This window comes from Balaenoptera physalus (assembly GCF_965194825.1).
Source record: "Balaenoptera physalus genome assembly, chromosome: 11".
NCBI classification, from domain to species: Eukaryota; Metazoa; Chordata; class Mammalia; order Artiodactyla; family Balaenopteridae; genus Balaenoptera; species Balaenoptera physalus.
The window spans coordinates 67,201,011-67,219,135 of record NC_138896.1 but is presented as its reverse complement, the minus strand read 5'-3'; the positions used below and the strand labels follow the sequence as shown (position 1 = coordinate 67,219,135).

The window sequence follows — 18,125 nt, the reverse complement described above, 5'->3', positions numbered from 1 at the left end:
CCCTCCAAGTAACAGTCATCTGGAGACCATCAGGGAGTCAAGCTGAGCTGAACAATGACAGTGTCCCAAGCAGGCAAAGGCCTTCTAGGGAATGTGCGTGTGCAGCTTGGACATAGGCCTTTGAGGCAGAGGTGGTGAGAAAGTCCTACTCTCAGGGTGAGATTACATCTCATGTCCTTCATTACCCAATTCTTTAGGTTGCAAGTGATGAAGATGCAAATCAAATTGAAGTAAATATAAAAGGGAATTTACTGGCTTATGTGATGAAAAGGCCAAAAGTTTGGGTGTGATGGGATCCAAGTTCCTAAGCTATGTCATCAGGAGTGTCTGTGTTTCATCGTCTTTTGGTTCTGCTTTTCTTTGTGTTGGCCTTATTGTCTAGTAGATTTTTCCCTAATGGTAGCAAGACAGTGATGAACATGTTCACATTTCCATCCCTCCAAGTGAGGCTCCCCAGCAGAGAGAGAGAGAGGAGAGAGAGAGAAAGAGAGAGGGAACACCTGCCTCCCAACAGTTCCACCATATCCTGAAATTGACTCTCACTGGGTCATCTTGGAACAGGTGCTCACTCAGGACCCGTCTCTGGGGCCAGAGGTGTGGAATATGATGTGTTCCCCACTGGAGTCAATCCAAGCTCTGGACAGCCTAGAGTATATCAAAGTCCTTCCTGACTTTCTGACATAAAAGAATTCACAGAGGAAGTAATTAATAGATTTACCTAACTGAAAACTAAGAGTTTGGATGTCAACATTCATGATAAACAAAAGGAAAATGAAAACAGAAAATGGGACAAAAGTATTTGCCAAATTCATGGTTAATAAGCTTAGTACGGTCTTAAAATATAAAGAGTACACACATTGATAGGAAAACATTGGCTCTATGACTTAGAAAAATGGACAATTGGCAGCACCACTTAGGCATCCCAAAGGCACCTCTCTCAATCTCTCTTCTCTGTCTCCATACAGATCAAACAAATGTGGCAGATGGTTAAAATTGGTGAATCCAGATAAAGGTTATATGATGTTTATTGTAGTACTCATTTAACTCCTTAGCTTTGAAATTTTTAAAAACAAAAAGTTGGTGGGGCTTCCCTGGTGGCGCAGTGGTTGAGAGTCTGCCTGCCAATGCAGGGGACACGGGTTCGAGCCCTGGTCTGGGAGGATCCCACATGCCGCAGAGCAACTAGGCCCGTGAGCCACAATTACTGAGCCTGCGCGTCTGGAGCCTGTGCTCCGCAACAAGAGAGGCCGCGATAGTGAGAGGCCCGCGCACCGCGATGAAGAGTGGCCCCCGCTTGCCGCAACTAGAGAAAGCCCTCACACAGAAACGAAGACCCAACACAGCCATAAATAAATAAAAATAAAATTAAAAAAAAATTAAACAAAAAAAGGTCAAGTATTTGAAAACAAGCGTCCCTTCATTTAAAAAAAAAAAAAAGTTGGGGAAGAAAATGAAAGAAACTTTCTTAATTTTAATTCTTAATCTAGTTAAATATTTCAGCAGTCAGTTTTTAGGCTGCTTAAAATGGTTCATTTGATTTTTTCAAAATCTGAAGATGAAAAAATTTGAAGTGAATTTCCCCAGAGTTCCTCTGACATTTCTCTTCCTATTTCTGTAGTCAGAACAATAATTCTTGTCTGACAAGGGGACAGCTGAGTGCTTTCAGCCTGGATAAGGCCCAGGCAACACTAACCAGTGGGCTGAAAGGGAAGGCTACCATAACTTTAAAACATCCAGTTACACGCTAATAACATGAGAGAGGAGGTACCCTCTCTTTACTTTAAAGAATGGAAGTTCCCAAATTAGAAACAGCTTCCTGGAAAGAGCGTGACTGAGTAGTAACCTGGTACAGCATTCATTTCCCAGCCTGGCCACTTTCTGCTCATGAGACATATCCAGTAATGACCACCACCACCACCACCATCATGAATATTCATGGAGCCCTGGCTATGCGCCAGGTCCAGGTCTAAGAACTTCACAGCTATGAATTCATATTAATTCTTTTAATTCAATTAATTCATGTAATTCAGTTAATTATGAGGTGAACTATTCTTGTCACTCTCACTTTACAGAGGTAGAAACTGAGTCCAAAAGTGTTGAGAGCTTCCCCAAATCTCACAGCTGGTGGGTAAAAGAGTTGGGATTTGCACCAGGCTGTGACCCTCTGGAGCTACCCCTTGTCACTACTACACAGTATGGTCTTTCAGTCATGACCTTAGGGAGAAGAGTTACAATAAAAGGCAACTGGCTGGTGGTTTGGTTTTGAGGAGGGAGTGGTCCACGTGCTTGTGGACCTTTAACGCCCGCAGGCAGAGCGAACAGTAGGTTAACCACGGGGTTACCATTATGATTGGTCTGTTCCAGGGAAGGTGTCTGCAAGGAAACCAAACTCAATCCACAAAATGGAAGCTCCTGTATAAGGAATGAGATAGAATTCCATCCCAGTCAGTTCTGGGTGGCAGGTGGGTCAGCCACCAAGTTCCAGGGAGCCAGCTGTCCAGCTGGGGTTGTGTGTCTGAACTTCCTCTTCCTCGTGAAAACCTGGGGGCCTGCTTGTCTCTCTACTGCACACTCTCGCCCTCCTCCAATGAGAGCGGAAGAGGCACCAGGATTTCATATCAGCTCAGCCAGAAAGGCTCCTTGGGGGCAGGAACCAGTCACAGATACGCTCAGGGAAGGAGGAACGTGAGCTCAGGGAAAGATCATGTACTTGACTTTGTCAGCCTGAAGTTGTACCCCAAACCCTCTAACACGTTTTGCAGGTAACAGCCGGTACAGTGGTGTGACTCTGACTTGGAAGGACACTGTGAATGATTTCTCAGACTTTGGGGGCTGCCTTGTGGTGAGTGCGGATCAGGCCAGTGGCGTGGAGGGCTGCGGACAGCCTTGCTGCAGTCACCTAGCTCAGTGCCTCTGTGCAGCAGACAAACACACAGGGGTAGTTCCTTTCTTTGAGTCAGTTTGTACTACGATGCTGGCATTTTCCCTAGTTGGGAGGATGCCAGTCTTTGGGGTATGCATGTTCCCCAGACTGCTCCACCTTAGCTGGGTCCTTGAATCAGAAACACAAGGGAGGAGGAGGTCAGCTTGTCCTCACGGCACGTCTCTTGACCCATCAAGCGTAGAGGTACCCCTGCTGGAATAGCCCCTCTTAGCCTCTCCTCCGAGGGCCTTGGACTCTTTTCAGGGTACGTTGTGGCTTCTTTTGTCTAGTTTTAGAAGGTCACTATTTGGATTTTGCTCATAGCTATGAAAATAAAAACAGGATTTATAATGCTGGGGATTGAGGAAGGGTTTTGCAACTCATACCCCGAAGGAGAAGTATTGGCTTCCTCAGCTTCCCCCTAACAGTGGAGATTAATGTCACTCCACCACACTGGTGACTAACAGGCAGTGGGAACTAAAATAGATCTCCATCATGCCGGGAGGGGAGTGAGGGTACCGAGGGTGTCCAGCTTCCCGCCCTTCTTGGCTGATGGGCTGGCAGTTGAAGGCCGGGTGCTGACTGGCAAAGTCTCCCTGTGGGAAGTAAGCCAGGCACAAGTCCTGTGTGTGAGGACATGGCCACAGTTCTGGGGGCAGCCTCCTTCATGGACCACACTGTGCCAAAGGTCCAGCCTGGGGAGGAAGGGACATAGGGGCAGATGGTCCAAGGCTTCCCTCCTCACATTAGGACCCTCCAAACCCTTCCTGTCATTCCTCTCCCCCTGTCCTTCTGCAGCCTTTCTGGCTGGGGATTGTGGCTGGAGGGCAGAAGTGGAAAGAGAAAAGGGAAAAGGAAGAAGACAGAAAAAAAGAATAAAATCAGGAGGTCCATTGAAGATGGAGAGAGGGGAGAAGGAAAGTGGTCCCAGAGGTTGGGAAGTTAGGGACATTTGTGGAGGCTCAACCCAGCTCTATTTGAAACACTTCCACCAGAATTAAGCAAATTCTTAAATTCTTATGACAGCGGTGGTGGCATGAGAAGGTGCCCTCAAACCTCTGACTGTGCGGGAGTAATTGACCACTGTGCTCTGAGGCGGTTCCCCCTCTGGTGATGAGTGTGGCAGGAACTCATCACCTGGGCGGGTCCACCCCTGGCGGAGGTGAGACTCCTCTGGCAGTGACTTTGGCTCTGTGACACCCCAGTGGCCTTGCCAAAACAGTCCTTCCCTCTCTCCAGCCCAGGGGACACAGCTGCATTGTGGTCTGAAGGCTCTCCCAGCTCCCCATGCCTCGCCCACCTCCCTCACAGGTGTTTTCCCTAACACATCACTCTCGTGTCTGATTCCCTTCCTGTCTTGGCATCCTCTTCTGTGACCCCCTGAACTAGCAGAAACCTTAACGCTAAATACTAGTGTTATGTTTATATTACACCTGAGAAATAACTAATGTTATGTTTATATTACACCTGAGAAAACCAAGGTACAGAGAGATACAGTGAATTACTTCCAGTTTTGCAGCCAGTATGAGCTGAGACTTGAACCCACCTGCTAAACCGCCAAACTGCTCTGTTACCATTTCACTCATGGGGCAGCTGAATGTGAGACAAGTTCAGAGATGAACTCACGGTCACTTGGCTAGTGTGGCCTAGAGATCCTAAGGAACATACGAGACCTAGTGAACACCAACCCTCAGTTGTCTGGGGCCCCCGGTGCCCCTGGGTGAGGATGACATCTTCCTATGGCTTTCTGGAGTCACAGGGGCAGCTGACAGGTGTCAGGGACAAGACTGTGCTCTCTGATGGCATCCCCTATGTTTGGCAGACATTATCCATCCCCTGCCAGGCATCACATCTCCTGCAGAGCTGTCAGGGGTACACTCGGAGGCTCCAAACAGTGCAGCCTTGCTGGCTTCTGGATCTGGGGAAATGCTCTTGCTCCTCAGAGGGTTTGGCAGATTCCCAGGAAGCGCTGGGGCCCGATGCCTCCTGCTTTTCCTTCTCTGTGCCTTTCACATCGCAGGGTCCAGGAACCTCTACACAGAGGCAGCTCCCAGATACCTAATGCCTTCCTGCTTTACCATCCTGTGATTAGGGGAAAAAAGGTAGCAAATTGTATTTTTGATTTAAGAAATAAATTTAATTCATGCAAATGGTCCATCCTCAAAAAATGAGTCATAAATATAGACGTGCATTCTTCTTTAGATATGTTTAAATATAGCTCACAAATATCACTACACCACTAACTATAGCTCCTTCTACAACTTCAAGGTGCCTCCTACTCAGCCAAATGTCAAGATTTTGTCAGAGGAAACTTAGTCACTATTTTTCTTTTTTTCCCCAGCTTTATTGAGATGTAATTTACATATAACATTATGTAAGTTTACAGTATACAGCATGATGATTTAATACCCGTATGTATTGCAAAATGATTACCACAATAAGGTTAGTTAACACATCCATCACCTCACATAATTACCTTTTTGCGTGTGTGGTGAAAACATTTATGGTCTATTCTCTCAGCAGCTTTCAAGTATAAAATACAGTATTGTTCACTATAGTCACTGTGCTGTACATTAGATCCTTAGAACTTATTCATCTTATAACCAGAAGCTTGTGCACTTTGACCAACATCTCCCCATTTCCCCCACCCAACAGGTCCTGGCAACCACCATTCCACTCTCTGTTCCTATGAGGTCAGCTTTCTTAGATTCCACATATGAATGAGATTATATAGTATTTGTCTTTCTCTGTCTGACTTATTTCACTTAGCATAATGCCCTCAAGGTTCATCCATATTGTTGCAAATGTCAGATTTTCTTCTTTTTTATGGTTGAATAATGTTCCATTGAATGCATATACCACATCTTCTTTATGCATTCATCCACTGATGGTCACTAGGTTGTTTCCCCATCTTGGCTAATGTAGATACGGCTGCAGTGAACATGGAGGTCCAGATATTTCTTCAAGATACTGATTTCTTTTCTTTTACGTATATACCCAGAAGTGGAATTGCTGATCATAGGGTAGTTCTATGTTTAATTTTTTGAGGAACCTCCATACTATTTTCTGTACTGATTGTATCAGTTTACTTTACCACCAACAGTGCACAAGCGTTCCCTTTTCTCCACATCCTTGCTAGCACTTACTTCTTGTCTCTTGACAGTAACCATTCTAACATGTGTGAAGTGATATCTCGTTGTGGTTTTGATTTGCATTTCCCTGATGATTAGTGATGTTGAGAACCTTTTCATGTACTTGTTGGCCACTTGTATGTTTAGAACAATGTCTATTCAGGTCTTTTGCCCATTTTTTAATCAGTTAATCACTATTTTTCTTGCTCCATTCATTTTACCCCAGTCAACCTTTCCTACTTTACTAATATTTTGCCCGCTCTGAATAGCAGCTGCTGACATTACCCAGCATATGTCACTAAACACACAAGTCATATATTTCCAAGGGCTCTCTCATGTTAACTACAGAGCAGAATAACACCTCTTGCATCCTCACGCACTCCACCCTTAATATTCTGATAAACAAAACTGGGTTCATGAAAATGCATATTAAAACTTCAGGTCCCACATAGGTCCCATGGTGGGTCTAAACCTGCATATGCAGCTCAGGCACTTTGGGAATCGCCATAGGTTACTCGGGATGCCTGTGCATATGAGGTCTCAAGCTAATGCATCTTTATCCCATTCCACTCATGAAGAGGGAAGAGAACTGAGGGGCCCATGGGCAGTCTTCTCGATACTGAAATGAAGGCCAGTAGGGCTTGGGAGGAGGGGTCTTTAAACTTTGGCGCAGCAGACAGAGGACAAGGAACGTGAGCCTGGGTTGAGCCCCTGCCTTGTGCTAAGCACTGTCGTAGCTGCTTTTACTGCGGTCTCACATTTCCTTCTCTGAATATAGGTATCACCACCCCATTTTTCTGATGAATAAACTAAGGCCCAAGGCGGTTAAGTAATTTCCAAAGACCAACACTCTCAGGACAGAAGATGCCTCCCCAGTGAGCCTGGACTCGGAGGGTAGATCTTCATGGACAAGAGAGTAGCAAGATGGCCTTGGCATCCTTTTGGCCTCCTTGGAGGCTCTGTGAAGTCGGAGATGCCAGGCCCTGTGGCTAGACACCTGTAATACTTGGAAAGAGGGGGAGGCTGTGAGGCAGGTGTTCCCTTAGCCTGGGAGTGACCAAAGGTGACCAGGGTGAGTGGAATAGAACTTCCCGAAAGACCAAGCTTGATGACCTGGGCCCTTATGTCTCCTAAGTTGGCACTGATGTCGTATTTAGGGTCTGCGCAGTGTTTTCAGTTCTCCTCTTTTGCCAGTAAAGGCACAGGAGATTTCAGACACAATTTCAATTCTTCATTGCTGCCATTGCATCATCCCCGAACCAAGCATTTTCAAAAAACCCTTCCTTTGGGACCTCCCTGGTGGTCCAGTGGTTAAGACTCCGCACTCCCAGTGCAGGGGACCCGGGTTCGATCCCTGGTCAGGGAACTAGATCCCGCATGCTGCAACTAAAAGATCCCGAACGTGGCAGCGAAGATCCCATGTGCCGCAACTAAGACCCGCCACAGACAAATAAATAAATAAATAAACAAAATATTTTTAAAAAAGCCAGCGTCCTTCTCTAAGGATCTGGTAGCATCTTACTGGTTCATGCCTCTTTGGGTAAGATACCTGGATGCCTTTAGGAAGTAGCCAAATCAAATGTGATAAATACTCCAAAGAATTGTCATTGGCATCAGCTGCCTATGATTTTCCCCAGCCTGTGAGTATCTGTCTGTGCTTTGAGTAATGATGGATTAATGCAGAGTCATTTCTGCTCCCTCTGAGCAATTTACATTAATGACCACGATAAATATGTTGTAGCTGAGTCATTTTCTTGATTTTAAGGTTTAAATAGCATCTGGCTATGTACACTACTATATATAAAATAGATAAACAACAAGGACCTACTGTGTAGTACAGGGAACTATATTCAATATCTTTTAATAACCTATAATGGAAAAGAATCTGAAAAAGAATGTATATATAACTGAATCACTTTGCTGTACACCTGAAACATTGTTAATCAACTATACTTCAGCTACATAAATAAATAAATAGCATTTGGCTAGCAGCCTCTGGGCAGCCCCTCCCAATATTTCATTAAAGTGCTAACGAACACATAGGAAAATATGAAAATGCTCAGTAACGCCACCGACTAAGACCAAAAGCACCTCTGACTGAATCGGGGAGGAATCGGCATTTACTACAAGGTAGGGTCATTTTTAAAGAGAAACCACTGTGAGTTTTGTTTTATGAAACAGAAAAATAGAAAATGACAGTAGGAAAAAATACTTGTAATATATGACAGACAAAAGATTATTATATTTCCTCTGGAATGAGCTCTTAAAAATCAATTTAAGGGCTTCCCTGGTGGCGCAGTGGTTAAGAGTCTGCCTGCCAATGCAGGGGACACGGGTTCGAGCCCTGATCTGGGAAGATCCCACATGCCGTGGAGCAACTAAGCCCGTTCGCCACAACCACTGAGCCTGCACTCTAGAGCCCACGTGCCACACCTACTGAGCCTGTGTGCCACAACTACTGAAGCCCATGCGCCTAGAGCCCATGCTCCCAACAAGAGAAGCCACCACAATAAGAAGCCTGTGCACCACAACGAGGAGTAGCCCCCGCTCGCCACAACTAGAGAAAAGCCTGCATGCAGCAGCCAAGACCCAATGCAGCCAAAAATAAATAAATAAATAAATAAAATTTATTTTAAAAAAATCAATTTAAAAATATCAAACATACCAACATGTGCAAAAGACACCAGGAGGCAATTCACACAAAAATACAAGTTAATTACTCAGTAAATGTTGGAGTTCCTACAACTCCAACAGACACATTTGAGGTACTGTTGGTCTGGTCATTACAAACCAATATGGAAGAGAAATAAGAAACAAACAAATATGTAGTATAATGGCAAGTAGAGATAAAGGGTAAGAAAACAAATAGAGCCAGGAATAGGGGTAGGTAGTGAGATGGTGGTGAAATCTCTGTTTCAGTTGGGGTGAAGGTTTATCTGCAGAGGTGACACTGAAGCAGAGGTTGAGTGAAGCTAGGGGGTGAGCCATGCACAGATCTGATAAAAGAGCTCCCCCTGTCCCAAGAGAAAAGGACCCCAGGCAGAGAAAGGAGCAAGTGTAAATGGCCTGTGGTAGGGAAGAGCTCAGCCTGTTTTAGGAAGAGCTAAGAGGCCTCTGTGGCTAAATGGAGTGTGGGAGGCTAGTCTTGGGATACGAGACTGGGAAAGGAGGCAAGGGCGGGATAATGTAGGGCCTTGTAGATCCTAGTAGAGAGTTTGAGTTCACTATTTATTTTTTCTTTTTGGCTGCGTCAGGTCTTTAGTTGCGGCACGCGGGATCTTTTGCTGCGGTGTGCCGGCTGTTCGCTGGGGTGCTTGGGCTTCTCTCTAGTTGTGGCGTGCGGGTTTTCTCTCTCTAGTTGAGGAGCGCAGGCTCAGTAGTTGTGGCGTGTGGGCTTATCTGCCCTGCAGCATGTGGGATCTTAGTTCCCCGACCAGGGATCAAACCTGCATCCCCTGCATCGCAGGACAGATTCTTTACCACTGGACCACCAGGGAAGTCCCGAGTTTGGGTTCATTCTAAGGGAGGTGGGGATCCACTGGGTAGTCTCAAATGGAGAAGTGACATGATCTGATTGGATATTAGGAGGACTCCCAGGGGACAGTGCAGGGAATGGACCATGGAGTGGAAGCAGAGAGGGTGTGGAGTTGTCTGGGAGAAGGAAGGTGATATGTTGGATGGAGGACAGTGGGGGAAGTGGTGAGAAGCAATCTGGTGGAGAATTGGTTTTGAAAAAAGTGCTGGCTGGGACTTGCTGGTGTGTTGGAAAGAGGGCTTTTTGACCAGGGCAACTGGAGGAATGAAGTTGTCATTTACCGAGACAGTGAAGAGTGCAGGGCTTTGTGATGATGCTGGAAGATACTTATTGTCCAGGGGAAGTTGTTAGGGGATTGAATGTTCATGCCTGGCCTCTGGAGAAGTCTGGGCAGGAGAAAAATGTTTGGGCATTGTCAGAGTGGAGAGGTGATGTTTAAAGCTTTGCAGTGAGCTGAGATCTCCAGGGGAGTGAGTGTAGATAGAGAGAAGAGATATGGGGACCTAGCCCTGGGGGCTTCGATGTTTTTGTTTTTGTTTGAAATATTTATTTATTTATTTGTCTATCTATTTATTTATTTGGCTGCACTGGGTCTTAGTTGCGTCACGCAGAATCTTCATTGCTGCATACGGATCTTTAGTTGCAACATGCAGGATCTTTAGTTGTGGCATGCTGGATCTTTTAGTTGAGGCATGTGGGAACTTTAGTTGCGACATGTGGACACCTAGTTGTGGCATGTGAACTCTTAGTTGGGGCATGTGGCATCTAGTTCCCTGACCTGGGATCGAACTCGGGGCCCCTGCATTGAGAACGTGGAGCCTTAGCCACTGGACCACCAGGGAAATCCTGACCTTGATGTTTTGAGGTCAGGGAGGCGGAAAGAACCAGTGAAGGAGACTGTGAAAGAGCAGGCAGTGAGGTGGTCAGAGAACCGGGAGAGAGAGTGGTATCTCCAGCACCAAACAGAGGAGGAAGCGATACACTTTGTCAAATTCTCTGGTGGGTTGATAAGGTGGGCCCGACTGTAGACTATAGGATTGAGCCACATGGAGAGCATTGGTGACTTTGACAAGAGCATGTCTAAGGGGGTGGTAAGAAGACAGTTCAAGAGAGAATGGGGGCCAAGGAACAGGAGACAACTCTTCTAAGTATCTCTAAATGGAGAAGAGATATGAGGCAAGAGCTGGAGGAGATACGGAATGAAGATGAGGGTTCTAAAAGTGAGAGGTATCTGGCCTCCTTGTATGTTTAACTGAGAATTATCCAGCAGAGAGGAGAAATTGATTGTGCGGGAGAGAAGAGGCAAATGCAGGAAGACAATCCTTGGGGAAGCAGAAGGGATGGGATCTCTTGCACAAGTGAAGAGTTTGGCTTTTTATTTATTTATTTATTTATTTATTTATTTATTTATTTATTTGGTTGTGCTGGGTCTTAGTTGTGGCTTGAGGGCTCCTTAGTTGCTGCTTGCTGGCTCCTTAGTTGCAGCACGTGGGCTCCTTAGTTGAGGCATGCGAACTCTTAGTAGTGTCACTCATCTAGTTCCCCTGGCCCCCTGCATTGGGAGTGTGGAGTCTTAACCACTGTGCTGCCAGGGAAGTCCCAAGAGTTTGGCTTTAGATAGGAGCAGGGACAATTCTTCCATCCTACCTGGAGGGAAGGAAGAGTGCACGGACACATCTGCAGGTAGGTGGGAAGATGTGGTGGTGGGAACCCATGGAAATTCTTTTCTGGTTCCTTCTATTTCTCAGTGGAATAATGTGCTTTGAAATGGGCACTTATCCATCACCAATTGATGTGTAAATTAGCCTTTTGTTATTAGGCTTCCCAGCTTGGCAGCTGGGCATCCTCTTGCCCCCAAACAGGGTTATCTGGATATGCCAAGGAATTCTTAGAGTTGTACTAACGGAGTTCCTTGACTGATTGGAGCACCACCTCTGCTGGCAAAAGCTCAAGATACAGGGTGTCTGTAAGTCATTGTGGGTTTGGATTTCTAATCAATTCAGTATCATATAGGGTATAAACAATTTGTGAGATGCAACCCAGAGAGAATTCACTAGAGATTTAAATAAAGTTGCTTATGTTTGTTTTTTTCGTTTCTTTCATTTTGCAATTACTGAGCTCTACATGATACTGAGATGGCTGTATCCAAAATGATGGTGGATGCATTGAAAGTCGACCTTCCTGCAACCAACTGTGTTAAACCTTGAATTAATTCTTTCTTTGTTGCCTTTTGCAGATTGTTTATATTTCATATAGAAGTGAATATTTTAAGCATTCAAACTGCAGAATGACTTCATGGGTGCCCTGTTCATCTCTACTTCTTCCCCCTCTAAGACACCTCTCCCTTCCCAGAGCAAGTGTCAGCACCTTCTCTTCCTAGATTTTGTTGGGGTTTTTTCCCTAAATTTTAAACTGTGGCAAAATAACCATAACACAAAATTTACTATCTTAAATTTTTTTTTTTAAATTTAATTTTGTGGTGCTATTTATTTATTTATTTTTAATTAATTAATTTATTTATTTTGGCTGTGTTGGGTCTTCGTTTCTGTGCAAGGGCTTTCTCTAATTGCGGCGAGCGGGGGCCACTCCTCATCACGGTGCGCGGGCCTCTCACTATCGCGGCCTCTCTTGTTGTGGAGCACAGGCTCCAGACGTGCAGGCTCAGTAGTTGTGGCTCACGGGCCTAGTTGCTCCGCGGCATGTGGGATCCTCCCAGACCAGGGCTCGAACCCGTGTCCCCTGCATTAGCAGGCAGACTCTCAACCACTGCGCCACCAGGGAAGCCCTACTATCTTAAATTTTAAGTGTACAATTCAGAAGTATTAAGTACATTCATATTGTACAACCATCACCACCATCCATCTCCAGAACTCTTTTCATCTTGCAACCCTGAAACTCTTTACCCATTAAACAATACTCCCTATGACCCCTTCCCCATCTTTTGCATGGGTCAGGTAGCCTCTCCTGTGTCCCCTTAACTCAAGTGCTAAGTCATCTCTGTTTCCTTAAAATAACTTACTTTGTGATGTTATTGATCACTTTTTAAATTTTTTTAAATTGAAGTATAGTTGATTTACAATGTTGTGTTAATTTCTGCTGTACAGCAAAGTGATTCAGTTATACATATATATACATTCTTTTTTTAAAATATTCTTTTCCATTATGGTTTTTCATAGGATATTGAATATAGTTGTCTGTGCTGTACAGTAGGACCTTGCTGTTTATACGTTCTATATATAATAGCTTACATCTGCTAACCCCAACCTCCTACTCCCAACCTCCTCTCCCAGTCCCCTCCCCCTTGGCAACCACCAGTCTGTTCTCTATGTCCGTAAGTCTGGTTCTGTCTCATAGGTAGGTTCATTTGTGTTATATTTTAGATTCCACATATAAGTGATATCATATGGTATTTGTCTTTCTCTGTCTGGCTTACTTCACTTAGTATGATCATCTCTAATTGTACCCATGTTGCTGCAAATGGCATGATTTCATTTTTTTATAGCTGAATAGTATTCCATTTTATATATATACCACATCTTCTTTATCCATTCGTCTGTCAATGGACCTAGGTTGTTTCCGTGACTTGGCAATTGTGAATAGTGCTGCTATGAACATACAGGTGCATGTATCTTTTTGGATTAGAGTTTTGTCTGGATATATGCCCAGGAGTGGGATTGTTGGATCATATGGTAATCCCATTTTTAGTTTTCTGAGTAAACTCCACGCTGTTTTCCATAGTGGCTGTACCAACTTACATTCCTACCAACCATGTAAGAGGGTTCCCTTTTCTCCACACCCTCTCCAGCATTGTTATTTGTAGAGTTTGGTTTTTCTTTTAACTTTATTTATTTATTTTTGGCTGCATTGGGTCTTCATTGCTGCACGCGGGCTTTTTTTTTTCTAGTTGCAGTGAGCGGGGGCTACTCTTCGTTGTGATGCGTGAGTTTCTCATTGTGGTGGCTTCTCATTGTGGAGCACAGGCTCTAGGCACGCGGGCTTCAGTAGTTGTGGCGCATGGGCTTAGTTGCTCCACGGCATGTGGGATCTTTCCGGACCAAGCCTCGAACTCGTGTCCCCTGCATTGGCAGGCAGATTCTTAACCACTCTGCCACCAGGGAAGTCCCATTTGTAGAGTTTTTAATGATGGCCATTCTGACCAGTGTGAGGTGGTACTTTATTGTAGTTTTGATTTGCTTTTCTCTGATAATTAACGATGTTGAACATCTTTTCATTGCCTATTAGCCATTTGTATTTCTTCTTTGGTGAACTGTCTATTTAGGTCTTCTGACCATTTTTATTTTTCTTTCTTTCTTTTTTTTTTGGCCGCGCAGCATGTGGGATCTTAGTTCCCTGACCAGGGATCAAACCCGTGTCCCTTGCATTGGAAGCTCGGAGTCTTAAACCACTGGACCACCAGGGAAGTCCCCCTTCTGACTATTTTTCGATTGGGTTGTTTGTGGTTTTTTTTGTTGAATTGTATGAGCTGTTTGTATATTCAGGAAATTAAGCCCTTGTTGATTGCATCGTCTGCAGATATTTTCTCCCGTTCTGTAGGTTGTCTTTTTTTTTTTAATGGTTTCCTTTGTTGTGCAAAAGCTTATAAGTTTTATTAGGTCCCATTTGTTTATTTTTGTTTTTATTTTTATTGCCTTGGGAGACTGGTCACTTTTAAAATCCACTTATTCCTCTTTTCTTTTCTCTCTGCCAAAGAGCAGCCTTACCACTTCCTCTCAAGAATGGAACTCTTTTTTTCCCTCTCTGCCTTGCCTTCTCTGCCTCTTGAAATCAGTAGCTGGTATTTTCTAAAATAACTAAAGCCCATAATATCCTGGCCAAAAAGTCTGGGACGGTGACGGAGTGGGTGCTAAAGTCAGGGATTGGTAGAAGCAACCCAGTGCCATTTTTCGAAAAAGCGATTTTGCGGTAGCTAGCAAGAGACACACAGATGCTCAAATCTATTCCTTCAGTAATTCCTATTATACAATCAAAGATATGAACAAGTTTTATGTTCAGGACAGTGTTGTACATAATAGTAGAAAACTGGGAATTGCATCCTGTGAGATAATAGGAAATATATATATTGATCTCTGACCCCCATTCCTGGCACAGAGTTCCTAAAACCCTCATAGTTTCCTAAATGATAAGAACACTAGGAGCATCTTTTATTCTAATGCAGACACTCTGAGTGGCTGCTGGATGCTTCTGGGTGGGGCTGGTCATCAAAGACCAAGCCTTGATTAGATGGTTAGAATTTTCAGCTCTACCACCCATCCTCCAGAGAGGGGAGGGGGACTGGAAATGGTTACTAACTGATCATGCCAAGTGAAGAAGCCTCCACAAAATCCCAAGAGTATGGGGTTCAGGGAGCTTCTGGGTTGGCGAACACATCCGTATATCGGGAGGGTGATGCACCCCAACTCCGCAGGAACAGAAGCTTCTGTACTAGGGACCCTCTCAGACCCTTGCCCTATGTATCTCTTCATCTGACTGTTCCTCTGTATCCTTTACTATATCCTTTAATAAACTGGTAAACATAAGTGTTTTCTGAGTTCTGTGAGCTGCTCTAGCAAATTAATCCAACCCAAGGTGTGGTCATGGGAACCTCTGATTTGTAGTCAACTCAGACAGTACTTGTGGGTAACCTGGGAACCTACTACTTGTGATTGGCATCTGAAGGGGGGTGGGGCAGTCTTGTGGGACTGAGCCCTTAACCTGTGAGATCTGACACTATCTCCAGGTAGATAGTGTCAGAATTGAGTTAAATTGTAGGACACCCAGCTGGTGTCACAGAGAATTGCTTGATGTGGAGAAAACTTCCCACACATTTGGTGATCAGAAGTGTCAGAAATGAAGTGTTCTGTGTGAGTAGTAGAGGAGACACACAGGAGAGAAACACAGTGGGGAAGAACTGGTTTTTCCCTACACAGAAGGAGGAAAGATCTGTGTTTTTCCTTTATACATTCATGTCCATCAGTAGAGGTTTGGCTAGATAAAGTCTATATGGACTTCTGTGCATTCATTAAAATCATGCTTGCATTTAATGTATGGGAAAATGTTTATGCTACAATGTTAAGTGAAAGAAATATCTAAAACTGTATGTATGTTATGATCTCAAATCGTTTTATTTAAAAAATTGTATCTGCAGAGAAAGACATGGTAGAAAACCACCTAAGTGTTAAACAATGTTTTATCTATAGGAGGTGGAATATTGTGTAATTTAAATTTTGTATACACTTCTTTGTTTTTTGTATTTTCTATGACTGTGCTTCTCTTTGAAAATCAGAAAAAGATATAAATAATATAGAACAAGCACATCGAAAACTGAACAATCTTTCCTAGTAGTCAAAGAAGTGTGAATTAAAATTTTATTTTTGTTTTTACCTAAATAAATGAGGAGATATGGGGTAAAAGAGTAATTTTCCTGCTGAGTGTGTCTTGTGGTTTCTAGAGCTGTCTAGGGTGTGTCTCTGGAGGAACTTTGGCTGTTGCCTAACAACATGCCTCATAGAGCAGAGCAGACATGGCACCATGTATCCTCAAGAAAACATCTTGGCCGTCCTATGGATGGAGGGCGTCTTGAAGAAAGACAGGGTATTTCCACGTTTGCAAAAACCTACTTCTCTCACTTGCTCTTGGATAATACTACTCTGGGGTAGCCCAGAATGTGGTTGCCAACTCAGCAAGTTAAGCAAACAATATTATAGGTCACGTTGAAACTGAAGTGGTCCCCCTGGGTCAGGAGAATGGGGTTCAGGTAGAAAAGAAAATTTGCTTCTGAGTTGGGACAGACTGCCCCAATTTTGAGAGCACTAATGGGACATTGTCTAGGGGCCAGGTGGTACCCAAAGTGGACCTCTCAGAGTTGGGGTGCCAAGTTCCCAGGTGTGGTTGTCGACCTTTTGATGCCAGGGGAGAATTCTCCCTCCTGGGCTCTCAGGGACAGCGTCTCAGAGAGAGAGAGAGATTATGGAAAGCCCACCCCGATGCCCGATGCAGTGGATTATAAGGGGTGATAGCTCTTCCCAGTAACCAAAAGCATGTATTCTCCATCTTTCTTGGTGGCAAGCTTCCTGGAAATCCAGCTTCTCCCTCAGATGGTCATTTAATGATCATAGAATAAGCCCAAAGTGAGTAGGATTATTTGGAAGGGACTGGGCATTTCCCTAAGCATTGGGACAGCCCCAGGATGTGGCCACCCTCTGCAGTGGCCCCTTTCCCAAAGGCTCAGTCTACCCATCCAGATCCTGATGGGAGCGCTGATAACATTTGCCTCTGGGAATCCTGGTATCCTTTGCCAGTGAGTCTCTGTCTGTTGACCATCTTTCATTAGAGATACTGATGTCACAGAACAGCTGTCACCAAGGGCTGCACCACCCAGGCTGCACCTGTCACCACAAGCAGATCAATTCTGTTAAACTCTGCATTCAGGAGGGCAGACCTTCCCTCTCTGCCTAAATCATCTGCCTGCAGATCCTCTTTCTAGGGGTTTTCCATTGACCACCTGTATTCTCTCTGCTCTTAGAGGGAGGATTGGACTGTATTTTTTCCTGGCTTTATTGAGACATAATTGACACATGAAATTTTGTAAGTTTAATGTGTACAATGTAGTGATGTTACTTTATTATTTTATTTTTAAAAATTTTTATTCAATTTATTTAAACTAAAAAAAAAAGTTCACCCATTTCTCCCACCCTCTACCCCTCCCTGCTTGCAACCACCAATCTGTTCTCTGTATCTGTGAGCTTGGTTTTTTGTTTATTTGTTTGTTTTTTAGATTCCACATATAAGAGAGATCATATGGTATTTGTCTTTCTCTGTCTGATATATTTCACTTAGCATAATGCCCTCGAGATCCATCTATGTTGTCACAAATGGTAGGATTTCATTTTTTTATGACTGCATAGTATTCCATTGTATGTATTTACCACAATTTCTTTATCCATTTATTCATCGATGAACACTTAGGTTGTTTCCATATCTGGTCTATTGTAAATGCTGAAATGAACATAGGGATAATGTATCCTTTCAAATTATTTTTTTCATTTTCTTCAGATAAATACTCAGAAGTGGAATTGCTGTATCATATTGTAGTTCTATTTTTAATTTTTTGAGGAACCTTCATACTGTTTTCCATAGGGGTTGCACCAATTTGCATTCCCACCAACAGTGCACAGGGGTTCCCTTTTTTCCACATTCTTGCCAACAACTATTATTTCTCATCTTTTGGATAATAGCCATTCTAACAGGTGAGAGGTGATATCCCATTGTGGTTTCGGTTTGCATTTCCCTACTGATTAATGATGTTAAACATCTTTTCACATACCTATTGGCCATCTGTATGTCTTCTTTAGAAAAATGTCTATTCAGATCTTCTGCCGATTTTAAAATTAGATTTTTTTTTTTTGCTATTGAGTTGTATGGGTTCTTTCTGTATTTTGGTTATTAAGCCCTTATCATATATATGATTGGCAGTTATTTTCACCCATTCAATAGGTTGCCTTTTCATTTTGTTGATGGTTTCCTTTGCTTTGCAGAA

At 43.8% G+C, this 18,125-nt stretch overlaps 1 protein-coding gene and 1 long non-coding RNA gene across 5 annotated transcripts in view; one reads left to right on the top strand and one right to left on the bottom strand.

Annotated features, from left to right (window-relative positions):
- CCR8 (C-C motif chemokine receptor 8) overlaps positions 1–18,125 on the top strand; it is a 155,116-nt gene that overhangs the window by 54,532 nt on the left and 82,459 nt on the right. The window lies entirely within an intron of this gene.
- On the bottom strand, positions 1,427–11,114 carry LOC309637816. The gene is made up of 2 exons (XR_014250833.1): positions 4,391–11,114; positions 1,427–4,356 (listed from the first exon to the last, which is right to left on the bottom strand). It is a non-coding gene; the product is annotated as an uncharacterized lncRNA (long non-coding RNA).